This window comes from Pholis gunnellus (assembly GCF_910591455.1).
Source record: "Pholis gunnellus genome assembly, chromosome: 20".
NCBI classification, from domain to species: Eukaryota; Metazoa; Chordata; class Actinopteri; order Perciformes; family Pholidae; genus Pholis; species Pholis gunnellus.
This window is the reverse complement of record NC_136547.1, coordinates 7,850,185-7,865,410: the sequence shown is the minus strand read 5'-3', so window position 1 is coordinate 7,865,410 and position 15,226 is coordinate 7,850,185.

Genomic DNA, 15,226 nt, shown 5'->3' with positions numbered 1-15,226 from the left:
AAGTGTGGTAAACCCCTGACGGAGAGTGTTATGTCGCACTGTATTCTAATAACTAAACTTTCAACCCTGTTTTTATCTGAAAGGACTCATCTGTGCCTCACACGACTGGGCATAGAGTCATTTATAAGACTGAAAGCATTTAGCACACAGTAACTAGGTGCTGGAGGCAGATAAAGGATATTTCAGGATGAAGTTCTGCAGGAATGACTCAGCATTTTTACACTTCCTGTTCCCTTGTGTTGTAGTCAGTGGGTTTATTTGAATGTTTTTTTGGTTAGATGTCTGAAATAAGGTCTGTGGTTAACAAATAGGTTTCAAGTTTTTTTCTACGACATAAAAAAGGTCAGTGAATACGTCTCTCGTGTATTTATACATGTCTTAGAATAAGGCAAGTGGCTTTTTGTCAAAGGAACTAGTACGATGCTAATTTCTCGTTGGCCTACAACAAAAATAAATCATCCATGGTGACATCAAGGGTTTTTATTATTGGGATACTGATGCATCATAGTATTTAGGAATCATTAGCTTTCTCTTATTTAATAGTTTGTCATTTAAACCATAAGAAGTTGTGTTTTAAAGATTGTAAATCACTTTACATAAACACATTTTAAACACAGTATCTTATAACTGACTAACTACAGAATTGAGGATTTTACAATCCATACAACTCTTGATGTACATTTCTTTTCCTGCCTCTAACCATTCAAAGCAGAGTGTGTTTCCTACTGTTCTCATATAGTTTATCTTTGTGCATTTGGACCATTTATGTAACATGTATCACACAATGGTAAAATCACAACACGATGCTATTAACACAAGGTTAATAAATGCAATAAGACAAAAGGATTGTATCTTTGCATGGAAACGTGCAAAGGAAGGTTAGTCACAAAGTTATCATGTAAAGAAAAGCTCTGCTAAATCTGTTCACTGTTAATAAACCCTTCAAGATAAAGATGCCTGTTGCTCCCCTCACAGTTTCTCATTAAAAACTGAATGCACAGAAAACTAAAGCCGGAACAAAAGCAGAGCAAACGGAAACAAACTTACATTGTTCTCTAAAAAGGACGTGAAACATTTTGGAAAAAGAGTTAATCCATTTCTGTGCAAAAGGTTAGCAGTGGTGGTCCGAGCCTGGCCTTGACTGTGTGTAAACCACAGAGGAGGAGCTAACGCGAGCTAATCTCACTAGCAATCCCCCCACACTGCTCCGGAGTTGCCATTGGAAGCCATCTCTAAGTGGTAGAAGATACGATGGGATTAGCAGGAATTAGCCACTGTTGCAGCGTGAGCCTTTCCCCATATAGACGCCCATTCATACACAAAGGAAAGCTGGTTAGAGGGCCTAAGCGCACAGCGCTGCAGGGCGCTGCTCCATTTAGTATCGGTGCTCACTTTATTTATGTTCAAGGGAGATCGCCTGTTGGATTCACTACCCAGCAGTTAGTAGTTCTGATTACCACGATATGAATCTGTTTGATCGGGTTACTGTGAATAAATCCCTGCAGAGCAACATAAAACTGGCACACATACATGTAGATAAATATTATCAGTCATTATCTATGCAGTGCAATTACATTCCCGTTCATAAAGCATCCACGTGTAGGTAATTACACTTGTGTTCGTCCTAATGTAAATCGCCTAAGCAACCTGCAGACGTCTTCAATAATACATCGCTGCCTCTATACGTGACACACGAGACAGGAGGGAGAAACCGAAGGACTCACACTGGACACCTCCGACCAGCGAGGAAATGACCCCTGAGAGGAGACGGTGGTCTAACCTTTGCCTGCCCTGGAGCACTGGCTGCCTGTCACTTTTAGTTAGTTGTTTAGGGATGTGGTTAAGCATAGTCCCATGTATAACTGAGCATGTATTTACTGTGGTTTTGCAAGAAAATATTGTCAAAAATCACATTGAAAACCAAAGATTAACTAAATTACAAAAGACCAAAGTGTACTGTCTGATCTGAGAGATGTGTAAGTGGAGGTTTGGCCACTTGACACTCCTCAAGGAAACAGAAGATCCCTCTGGCCTAAGGGGACACCGACGTGGACTAATCTGTGACGCTGACGAGTGGGTTAAAGTATCGGGTGGACCTTGGCACAAGACTGCAGGTCTATAAGCCAAGATAGTCAGACTCGCTGGAGGAAAGTGAAAAATACTTTCACTTAAAGAGTGCACGGCGAGATGCAAGCGGCTGCTAATGGAAGATAAAGATCCTGAAGCGAAGTAAAAGATATGTCTTTTGTTCGGTTCTTGCTGTAATTAAAGTATTTCTACAACACTCATCACAAGAGGGGAATGGTTCAGGATTCAGGTTGAGGAAATTTAGAAACACTGACATGTTTCAGATAAAAACAACAGATCTTACCAGGCAAAGAGTCGTACTACTGCTCAGCAACTATTAATATAACTTACACTGAACATAAGACAAACCTCTCTGTACAGATTAAATAATACATATTCTAATATCACTGACCTTTGATGGATGATGGTGAGAGGGAAAAAGCAAACAGAGACACATGGATGGTGCTAGTAAAGAATACATACAAACATGCACACACACACACACACACACCTGTGCACAGGTAAACACAGCTGCAATGTGCTGAGCCACTCCCAAAATTTGCAAATAAGGAATCCAAATGAAGCAGAGAAAAAAACATGCACTCAACAAACAAATATGTATATACAAGTTTCTGGCATTAGTAGCATATCTAGTGACAAGGAAAGCCAAAAGTCATCATCATACTTACTCTGCGTCCATTTACATGCTCGAGTTTTAGTTCCTGTGTGCCCCCAAAACCTCCTCTGCTATGTCTTATACATCACGAATAAGGAAGACAATATTGCAGAGCATACCAAACAGTTGATAGGCTCAAGTAATTAGTTTAAGTAATTAGTTTTAGCACGAGGACGTCCAGTTGCAGCCGTTGAGCCTGATAGTGTCATAAATTAGCCTGTATAAGCTAACAACAGGCGCCTGCAGCGAGGAGCGAGGAGCGAGGAGCGAGTCAGGTGCAACAGGCCATGACAGCACTGGAGAGCTCTGGCTCTCAGCGTCGTTTAGCAGTGTCCCATTACAAGAGGGCCGCTGTGGGGCTGAGCCAGAGCTGGACTGAGAGTTCAGCTTAAGGACTGTCTGGTGGTATCTAAAGCTCGGCTCAAATCTATTCAGGTTCTGGGATTGAGCTTTTTAAAAAATAACAATATTAATAAATCATATGCCACTAATTTTGAGGTATTTGTAAAAAAAAAAACATGCAAAACATGGGATTGTACTATGCAAACGCACCCTTTCTATCTCTTTTTTCCCCTTGTTTTTTATTTTTGTAAATTAAAAAATAAATAATAATATTAACTTAATTTTATATTTTGTCATGATTTAGTGTAGAAATGGGCTTCCATAAATATTTTTCCTGCGTCACTAAAACAAAATTCAGACCTGGAAAATATCGCTAACTAACTCGCTAACACGGAAGCTATTGGCAAGCTAACCACTATGACCACAACTGTTTAGCCACACAACAGCTGTTAGCATGCTAAACTCTCTCTAAAATCACTAGCGTTATTTCCACATCCGTTTAGCTTGCTAACACACGAGCTTTTACAATTACTAACATGTAGCTAAAGCTGCAGAATTGATGGCTTAATGGTGCATTTCACTGTAACAAATATAATCTATAAAGGAAGTAAGTTGTCGTTTCTGTGTGACTGATTGTAAGTGTTGATTAGAGTTATGGCGTATGAAAATATTTTGTTTACATTAATAATACCTATTATAATATGTTAAAAATGTGCCCCATCACATCCTTTGACAACCTCTTCATGTAGTGGAAAAGTGAGATTTCATGCAGCTCTCATCAAATTATTGATTCTGCTCTAACTGTCAGAAACTAATTGCTCAAGCAGTGAAGCTGTTAATTCGTCCTACAGAGTAACAGATGGGACAGTGATTGTTTTACCCTAAATACTCAGAAGCATGTAACCATCAGAGAGAGAGAAAAATCTCTTGTTATCCAACAAAGCATATTGGATTGGTGTATTTTGTAGTTTTCTATTGTTTTGGCTGTCATTAACTACAATAAAACTCCAGTTTAACATCACCAATGTGCAGTTATTATTATCAGATATGCTCAGATCTTCTCATGTGTCAAACTGAATGACACTTTATACTTTGTTGGGATTCAAGAGGGCAAGAAAGTCTCGTCCCTTCTACTGATATCCAATCCCACCTCGGTCCAGTTGGTCAGTCTGTTGAAGTCACCTTTCAAGCTCATGTCTGGAACATGACTCCAACTTGCAAGAAAGCACAGCAGTTTGAACTCTTTTGGAGGCCTCTATAGCTGAAATATTGATGGCACCTAGACTGTGACTGGAGGGCCAACAGGCGGTTATTTTCTGGTATTTGTTTATTTATTTAATCTTTTTCTGTTTGTCTGGCTCAAACATCTTCAGATACATTAGAAGGTAGTTGTTGACATGGTGTAGTTGAAACTGCTATCTCAACTGTAGTGAGATGTTCCTCATATCTTAACAAGACCTAAAAAGATCAATTATGACAAGAAAGGTCAATCATAATAGCAGGAGTCATAGAGGATAGAGAGAAAAGACTGACTTGTTTTTATTTTCACTGAAAAGAAGAAGAGGAAATGAGAAGAAGTAGAGGAAGACACCGTACACAAACTCTATCAAACGGATGAGGAGAGGATGGAATTTTTCATTGTTAAAAAGAGGAACTGCAATAGGTCCAGTGCTTTGACCGTGCCATAGAGCCTCATCAATCAGTCGGCTTTAGGGCCCCTGGTAGCCGATAATAAATCTCGGGGCCAGTGATGTCTCTGTCTAGTTCAAACCCACTGCGAAGCACCGCTCTGTTTCACCTCCACCTCCTACCAATGACCCCACCCCCACTCTCCGTCTGGGTGGAACCCCGCGTGACTTAAGCGTGGCTCCCTGGAGCACGTCCTCCAGGCTTGGGTGCCGGCCGTAAACCAACCTCATTTCCTGCTCCGCTGCTTTACAAATGGCTCCTGGAGGCTGAACATAGACCAAGGATGGGGGTGCACTGATGGTCATAATAGCTGTATGATTAGAGTGGGCAAAGGTCCAGCTCAGTGTGCAGACTGGACACACCTCCCCGCCCCCTGCCCCGCTATTTGACCAGTTTTGGAACAGAAAAATACAAAAAAACAAATAAATCATTTTCAAAATTATTGATTTTTAGTCCTCTTTTTGACATATTTCATGGTAAGCAGCCATTAGTTCAGTGTTTGTCACATATCTATTAAACAAAGATTGTGATATGTTTTGTTTTTTTAACTGTAGCTTCTGTAGGTGTTGGTCTTTTTTGCCATGCTTTGCTAATTGCCCATATCTTCTCTTATTAGTGGTTTTATGGATGGCAATGCTGGCCAGTTGGTCGCTCCACCACTATTGGAGGGATTGCTCAGACATTCATGGTTTCCAGAGGACGAATTCTAGAGATGTTTGTGATCCCTTGACTATGTCACTAGCGCCACCATGAGATTAACATTTGTGTTTTTTAGAGAAATAATTCTACTACAACTATTGCATTGATTGCCTTGACATTGTCAGATAGTCATGGTCACAAGAGGATGAAGTCTTAAGACATTTACCTTTTTCTCTGGCGCCATCGTGAGGTTAACATTTGTGGGTTTTTTAGTGCTATATCTACTACAACTATTGGATAGATTGGCATGAAATTTTGTGAATAGACATTCCTAGTGCACAGAGGATACACCCTTCTGACTTTATTGATCCCCTCTACACAACAGCAGGTAAAAGTGTTCCCTGATCCAGTTGGATATCTCAACATCTACAAGATGGATCAGCACAGGATTTTGTGCAGACATTTGTGGTACTGAGTAAAATGTCTCAGCAGCTGTCGGATAGATTGTCTCAAAACGTGGTCCAAAAATTCACACTGCCCTCAGGATGGACTGTAATCAATCATTGTCAGATTGTGAGCACGTTTTCAAACTGATGTTTGCATTTAGATCAAAGCATCGTCGCTGGCATAGCTGTGCATGCTTAGCCTTGCTAAGATGTTTATTTATTAGAATGAAAATGTCATGCAACAGTAACACTGCAGCAAAAGTGTAATGTCAGGGTTGTGCAAGAACTTCCTGATGAGTCCACTTGTCTTTCCAAAAGTCTGCCTCTCTTGCCACTTCTGAAATATTGGATGAGAACCCACGTGCCAAATGTGTGACGTGTTACATAAGCAGTTAATAGGCTTAATTTCCTGACAGGTAACCTACATAGTGCTCTGCTGCACTGCGAGCTTCTCACCCGCTGATCAGCCGCTAGTCTCAACACCGAGACGAATCATCCTCTCTGACTGACACTGAAACCATGAGATATCTCATCTTATGAAACACACAAGATGGCTGCACGATCGAATAATCCTTTGCACATACTGTACAGAACTGCACGTCCTTCTGCTTTGATGTGCTTATTTTAGTCTTCTCATTTCATGCTTGTTTTGACAGAATAAAAACACAGTAAATAATATGATTTAAACCAAATTAAGCTGGAAAATGTTATCTATTTCCACCCAATAAAATATCTTTTGGTCTCTCAAACACACACAAACACATACTTATGCAATCTGACTGGGTGCACACCTTTTTGCGACATCTCTCAGAGCTGCACGGCTTTTGTTTGAATAATAATCCCTCAGATGAACATCCAAAACTACTTGAAGACATTAAACACAACAACTAAAGCCAGATACTTAGATATATAATTAGCTTTAGAAAGATTTAATGAACAAAGTGTCTTACCTGAAATTAAAGTAGCTGTTGTGAGACATGTTTTCAGACCGACTCCGCCGTCAAACCATTTATGAAATGTGTTCGGATTCAGAACAGTGTAAGTGGTCGAGGACAATTATGTTGTTGAAAATTAAGTGGCTCTGGAATGACAAGTCTCTTGTTGCCCACTCACTGAACTCTGCCTGCATTGTTATTATGAGCATCTCTGCATTGTGACATGAACTCAGAAAGTGAGTCTGCTTGGCTTCAGACAGAAGAAATCAACATTCTACATGAAAGCATGAACTTGGGTGGTATAATTGTGCTACACAGTGCAGAGACATTTACAATGGGATCGATGCCTGTGCGAAACGCTGCAAAGATAAATTCAAGAATCCATTTCTCTTCACATTCACAAGAATGTTGTTGGAATAAAAACTGCATTAGCGTTCCTTCAGCCCAAGTTGCTTTAGAAAGGGGATGGAGAATATTTGCATGTCATCTGAACACTTTTGAGAGCGGTTTTGCTGCAGTGGTGAAGGACAAGCAGCAGTTCATGAAGGTTGATTGATTGATTGATAAGGGAATTGATTAACACAGTCGCTCCCTCTCTCTGTGTGTGTGTGTGTGTGTGTGTGTGTGTGTGTGTGCACATGTGGGAATCGATATCAGCCTCGAATCGCCCCACCGACTGGACCCTGTGCTGTCCTGCACCGCCATTACAAGGTTACTTCTAGCCAGAATGACTTCACAGAGGTTGCGTTTGTGTTTTATTTTCCTCACGTAAATATCATGTATTTCCCATGAATTTTGCCACTCACAGCCCTCGACTCAGACGCCTTTCCTCTGTCTGTTTTCGTTTGTAACAATGCTGCTTAAACAATTCACACGAAGAAGACAACACTAGGCCACTGCACCCTTCCTCCCCCTGCACTAATCAAATGGTCATAATGGCACAGTGTCGGATACAATCAGGCCGAAATCAGAGATCACTTCAAGGAGATTTAAGGAGGGACGCAGTGATTGTTGATGCCTCTGTGATGCAGATCAGTGGACGGCTGGCTGGGTCTGCAGCACCCGAGTCGACTCCCGTCTGCGAGGACTGATTGAATAAGGCTACTGATGAGGCTATTGTGGCCGTAGGTACGTGGTGTGAATGCCTGACAGGCCCGTGGCTGTCGTCAATGACTGGCTGCCATTGTGGCGATCCACTGGGCCGTGACTTTCCCAGCTGTGGTGTAGAGCACATCATGAGCCACTTAAATGAGTATTGGGATTGCGCAGTTAATAGAAGGATCATTAGGATATCATTGGCACAGCTATATACATGCATGACGCTCCATTTTGAATTTGTTTTTGACCTCACAACCTTTGATCATTACAGTGTTTATATGAGCATATTGGGAGGCTTTACGTTGCACTTTACTGCTGCTCTAGTGGAGTTACATGAACGCGTTCTCATCCATCTTCCTTTTTCCTTCATTTGTGCAGAGGACAATGCAGCGTGAAGGCACAAATGCCTCGAGGTGAAACAAATAAATGTTTGCATAAATTCATTCAATTTGATGCAATGGTGAGGTACACAAGCGTGACACATAGCTAATCTTAAGTGTGGGAGCACAGCAGTAGCCCATGAGCCTTGGTTTTGCATGTGACGTTAATGCATTCGTTGCAGGTTGTGTGACGTAAGTCGGCTGAATGACGATGTATTTGATGTACGTAATGATGTATTTATAGCAACACAGTTTGAATTCACATTTAGACTACCATAATCTTAACACAGGGCTTCTTTGAGACATCAGTTCACACTAGCACCCTCTGCAGCTCTGCAGACGTTAATTTACCTTTCCAGTGACATTCAATTTGTGATTACGTTTTTGTGTTTTCTACAAATGTATAAGATTACACATTACAGTAACTACTGTGTTTATATTGAAGGAATTTCAAATTCTTTCAATTTCAAATTGAATGTATAAACCTGACAGATTGCTAGCCACAGCGGTGCTTTACGCTACATGCTAACATGCTGACATCTTTGCTAATCAGCATTAAACACAAAGTCCAGCTGAAGCAGAGGGGAATGTCATTAGTTTTACAGGTATTTAGTCTAGTTTAGTATTGGACAAAATATTTTTTTTACCTGACGATGGTGCTGGATAAGAAATGAAGTGTTCACCAAAGTTATGACGAAAGGCCTTTTTCACAGCGGACATTTTGACTTGTCGTAGTAGGAAAAGCACAGGTGTTACTAATAACACTAACGATGGCTCTGTTCTATTCAGGTCTACCAGTGAGAGAGACAATGTGCGTTCAAATACGCAATCCTTTGAGCAGCAGATATATGAGCAAGAGTTCAAGGTTCTAATGTTATGAGAGAGTAGTATGTCCCAATTGAATGCAAATTGCATGCAACAGGACATATGTTGTAAGGGCAGCTGCAGCATGAACTAAAAGTTAAAAGAAAAAGTATGAAATTTGGAACGCAGCTTGAGCTAGCATGATACCAGGAAACTGAAATCAAAGCAGCTATAGATGGAATTTGTGCTTTTCCTTCTGTGACAAGTCAATATGTCTGCTGTGGAAAAAGTCTATTCATCCTCAGGGGAACATTCAAGGAACTCTATGCAATAATTGTCGAGACCTTTTTTACTCAAAACCACAAATGTCAAGAAAAAATCAAGGGGATCACCAAAATCATTAGGATGTATCATTTGGGAACAATGAATGTGTTAAGAAAATCTCATAGCAAACGTTGAGATAATTCAGTCTGGACCAAAGAAGTGGACTGACAATGAGATTGCATTCATTGCAATGTTTCTATCCAAAGAGCCAGGCCACCTATTGTGTTAAATCCTCTTGCACAGGTAGTGCATTAAGAGCATTAAACACAACATGAACAACAAAGTGCTTCTGACCTTTCCCCGCCCACTCCTCTGCCATCCCACATGAATCAGCGGGGCACCTGACACGATGCCGAGTCGTCCCAACAGTGACTCATCCTCAAAGAGTTTGTCCTCTTTCCCCAGTGGAGAGGAGTTGTATAACTTGCTGATGCACATGGCCTCTGAGGCTCTTCAGCACTCATTCCTCTGCCCAGATTTTATGAGTGCATATGTCTGTGTGTGTGTTCATCCTCGCAAAAGTTGGTTGTTTTCAAGGGTTTTAAAAAAAGCAAGCACCACATCAGCTTGTGCTGCATCAACAGCAGTTGCCAAAAATATTTACAAACTATTTGTTAACTTTGAGTGCAATTCTTGTGAGTTTCACTTTGAGTTTTGCCTCCCTCAGCTTATTTTCCAGTGCTGGAATTCCACTGACGGAGCAAACATATTGAACACTCTGATAAAACCGAATCCGCTTTCGCTCCGTATGGCTGCAGTACATGGTTTTCCATGTTCGGCAGCGCTGCCAAGTTTAGCTGAGTCTCACAGCCGCGAGCAAAGGCACCCGCCCCTCATGCAGCCATCCCACATGTGGTCACGCCACAATAAAAACTGCCGTAACACAACAGAGTGCACAGAGTATTTGCTCAAAAACAACCTCAAAGCGTGTTCTGTGAAAGAGCAGGGATGTGTGAGAACAACTGGCAGATTCATTGGGAAACCCAGCAGTGTGTAATTAACATCTGTTATCATAATAGAGGTCAAGTAGAAGAGAATACACAGAGAAGCCCAGCTTCCCCTAATCTGGCAGAATCCCTCCTTCCCAAAATGAAAATACAACCAGGCCAGACCTCATATCTTCAGAGACAGTGTGTGTGTGGCGTGCAATCATTTTCCAAAGCACATCTTTCTCTCTCCAAGCTCGGACTTCATCACTACTATCATGGCAGATAGGGAAAGCATTTCCCCTACGGCCAAACCTCCTCATCTGTCAGTGTTTCCAGATAATATGACAGCTCTGATCGGCGGTTAATGGCCGGTTGCATTCGAGTCATTTCACTCTACCACACTCGCTTTATTTCCTTTACTTTCACTTTCTTCCTGTCATCACCTCGGCTAGAGAGAGAGAGAGCGAGAGAGAGAGGACCCACAGAACTGTGACAGAATCATCCGAGTCAAACAACCTTCTCATGCTGAAACATGCCAGGAAATAGACACCACTGCTGAGATGATGCCTATATGAATACTTTGGTGTTTTGGCCACTCACGACACACAAACTCTCAATCATCCCCGATTGTCAGCAAATATTCCGAAGCACATTGTGAGTCTTTTACACCCTGAGTTGTGTGTCTGCCTGAATCCAGTCCCCTTCAACATGATTTTTCTCTTTTTTTGTGGCAAAGATTTGTCCTGCGTCACTGAGCGGATAACCAACAGGATTTGTGGGTGGGGTTGGGTTCCTTCATGCTGTCATCTTGCGTATTCTTCTACGTCACATCCCATCATCTCCTCTTTGTCGGTGGTTGACGTCGCCGTCACATGAGTCTGCTGGTTTCTGGGGAGGAGAGAGAGAGAGAGAAAAAGACACGATTTTTCATATTTTCACAGGTTGCCTTCCATCTTTGGAGGTTGTGTCCGAAAACAGATTCATAAAATGACCCAACTACACATCATGCTACCACAAAATGTATACACGCAACCTTTCGTTGACCACGGCATACAATCATGTATCATTTTTTGCTCTTACATCTCCCATGAGGCACCGCTGTCAGTCTGAGGACACCTGGGGGGGGGGTACACACCAAAAAAATGAAAAACAGTCAGCGCCTCTGACCCTGAAAATAGAGGTTGTACCAGCTTTACATATTTCCAAACAGTGCAAAGAGACAAGGCCATGCAGCTGCTGCACGGAGAAATAGATCCACGTGAGTGCAGAAGCTCAGCGTTGGCTCATGGTTGATTACGGCACCGTTAACGTAACAGCACTTGCTCAAAGATGTTGTGGCTGAGTGCAGCCATCTTGTCTCTCCAGGAATAAAAAAAATCACGCTCGTGGTGAATCATACGACTATGGCGACATGATGCCCCCCCCCCCTCCACCCCAAATGGCTCTATCGAAGGAGGGGGCTGTCTTTGCCCGAATGTGCTCAAAGGGGGGAGATGAGGTTTGGTTTATAGGGTCCTGTTTGCTGGATTCCCCCAGAATACATTATGACCCCCCCCCCCCACCCCCGCCCTCCTGGCTTTAAGCTTGCGAGACTATTATCCAGCAGCCCCCAGTAAGTTCTTATCAGTGGCAGCCAGACGGAGAGCGCACCAGCAATACCTCAAGACTTGTTGATGGAGCTGCGCTGGCAGGAAGGCTGTCATTGTAGAGGGATCCAGATCAGCATCATCTCTATTTTATAATTGCCAGGAGGAGTGTCATTAATGATCATTTCACATGGCTTGTGTGGACAGCTTGAAGGGTTTACAAAAAACAGCAGGGCAAACATTGTGTCTGAGAAGGTTTGCATCCATGTTGTCCTATCCGTGTCTTAACATGCATGTTTGAAGAGTCACGCGACACTGTAGTGGGACCTTATTGCTGTTAACCTATCAGACCAGATCTTATCAGCTGTGGTAATTTAAACTGTGCATGGACGGGTGTGTGTGTGTGTGTGTGCATGATGCGTCCGGCCACAAACAATAGAACATGACGAGAGTGAACTGGATGCAACACTGTCCTCTAGTGCCTCTCACCACGAGCAGCTCGGGGGTGGGTGTGCTACACAGAAACAACCCCGTGGTCTCGTGCAGTCAATGTGGATTAGACAATATAGTGTGGGGAACAAAAACATGATAAACTATGATTTTGGTTGACAAAAACTGTAGTTGACGTCCCCTCTCTGCAGAAAGAGGACAAGAACAGTCACCCACCAGTACGCAGGCTCCGGCCCCCACCTCTATTATACCACAGGGGGAAATACCCATAATGCACTACTTGATGATTTTGGATTGGCGTAGCGTTGGTGCTCTGACCCACTTCTTCTTCCCAGCAGGTTATTTTAAGATTTCATTAGCAGGAAGACCGAGGGCGGAGGAAAGGTGAAGAGACATGCAGTCACATCAACTGTCCGTTCATTTTGGAGAATTGAAATCAGTTTGAGCGTCTCTGGCCTGCTTCTGTGCAGCCGGCCTGACACTAAAAGTGTGTGCTTCCAAATGAGTGACTCTGATGACCACTGCTATGTTGTCAAGTCCTTTAGATATGAGGATGTGTCACTGAGTCTAAAGCCTGAACCGGTCACTACTGTTCAAAAACACCATACTGCAGACTTACTCAAGATATAAAGCAACGGAAATTATGAAAAATAATTTGGTTTATAGTGGAATTAAAGGTTCTACCTGAGATGGCAGCAGTTTAAACACTCTGGTGTTAGTAAATATGAAGCCGATTAGCTGCACAAGAACTAGAAAAGGGGGGGAAACGGCTAGTCTCTGTTTCTGGACAGAGCCGGACTAGCTTTTCCCCTTGTATACAGTGTTTATGCTAAGCTAAGCTAATAGTGCTTTGGCTCCAGCATAGCTCAGCAAAAAGAGTGGAAAACAGGAGAAACAGCTAGTTTGAGAAAACACACCAAAAGCTCAGTAAATATGTTATATCTAGTTTGTTTACCCTGTATAAAAATAAATGGTTTTACATAATCATCAGTCCATGTATATCCTTTCAGTATTCATTTCTTTGCACTATTTGTATTATTTACAACTTACAGAACATGTGACTTTTTTCTCATTTCATTATTGATTATTGGTGCTTTTTGTAGATATACAACATTTATATTTATACCTATTTTGTATTGATTTGTTGTCCTTGTCCCTACAGCTGTCATTTCTATTTCTGCGTAGATACATTGTGCAGGGATTACAAAAAACACAGTAAAATCCCTTGTATGTGCATACTTGGCCAATAAAGCTGATTCTAAATATTATTTAAATTCTTTGTCAAATTAAGTTGACTCCAGTATTAACTGCATCCTGCCAGGTTTGCCGTTTCCCTGTTGCTTCCAGTCCTTGTGATAAGCTAAGCTAAGCTAAACAACTCCCCGCTGTAGCTTCACATACATGAGAGTTATCAATCTTCTCATCTAACCCTCGGCAAGAAAGCAAATATTTCCCCCAAAAACCATTCTGCTAGACAAACAATCAGCTCGAGGAGATGCCAACACAACTGGTTTCTCAATATCCAGCAGTCATCTAAAAAGTGACATTAAACTCAGTGGTTTTCAAGCCGAGCACTATTTTCCCCAGAAAGCATAAAATCAAGTCTGAGCTCTTTGTCTCCATACCCTCGTGATCCTTTACATAATGTGTCTGAGGTGTTTATTACGCAGCAGGTCTGGCCCACACTGACAGAATAACAACAAAACATTTGAACCCACCAGGTCAAACCCATTTTACTTGCATCATTAAGAGGGTGATTGGTGGTTATTACAAGCCACTCTGTGTGAGAACATCCAGATGCTCTTTTTGTCACGGTCAGGATCAAAGCTAGACGAGGAGGATGAGGAGGAGGGGGGGGGTTGATTTTGCACTTGAGCCTCCGCAGTGACGAGGCACCTGCAACCAGGAAAGACACAAAATGGAGTCCCAGCTGGCTCCACACAGTGTGAGTCAAAAAGGCCGAGGGAGGAGGAGGAGGAGGAGGGAAGGCTTCAGGCTCGATTAGGCCCACATCCTATCTCCATCCTCAGCTCCATCATGCCGAGTCATTAACAACAAATTCACAGCTGCCACTCTGGAGTGTCAGCAGGTGGAGGCTTTCCTATTTCTAGGGGTATATGCTGACCACCAGTGTGGAAAAGTGAAGCAGTCATATACCTTGATCCCACCCTGTACTTTACTCTCAGCGTCCCCTTTTTCCCCCATTTGCAGAAAACCTGCTGTCACATCTGGAGCTGGTGACGAGATCAGAGCAGACGTCTGCGTGCCTCAGGAGGGAAGAAGTGAGAGAAACACGCCCACTCCTCTTTCTCTACCTCACGCTGCTGACAGACCAGCATGCACTTGTCCCCTCTGGCTGCCAACAGGCCGAGAGGCTGAAATCCAGGTCGCCTCTGCTGGCGTGAAATGTTTCCGCACTATCCCCAAACTACACCAGCTTATTGTTGTTTTGGGTGAAACAGAGACGACGGAAAAGAAAAAGGAAGGCTGAGGAAGAGATGGAGGAGCGATAGGTAGTGAGAGACATAACAGAAGAGGGCTGTGGTGGGGGTGAGTGAAAGATAAGCAGATAGCCGGCGTGTGAATGGGAGTGACAGTGACAGAGTCCCATGCAAAGATAAACAGCCTGGGTGCAGCCCCTGTTAATGGCTTTGCACGAGTAATTTGTCACTCCGCGTGAGAAGCAAAGAGCGGCAACACTTTGCACTGACACTTACCGTCGCCCGAGGACGTCTTGGCAAGCTTTTCCATCTGTCAACTCAACTGGTTTGCGGCCCACTCCTCTGGTCAAGACACAGAATCATTTCATACCATAAACACTTGTGCTGCATTTCAGAATTTGTCAATCACATGTCGGCTAA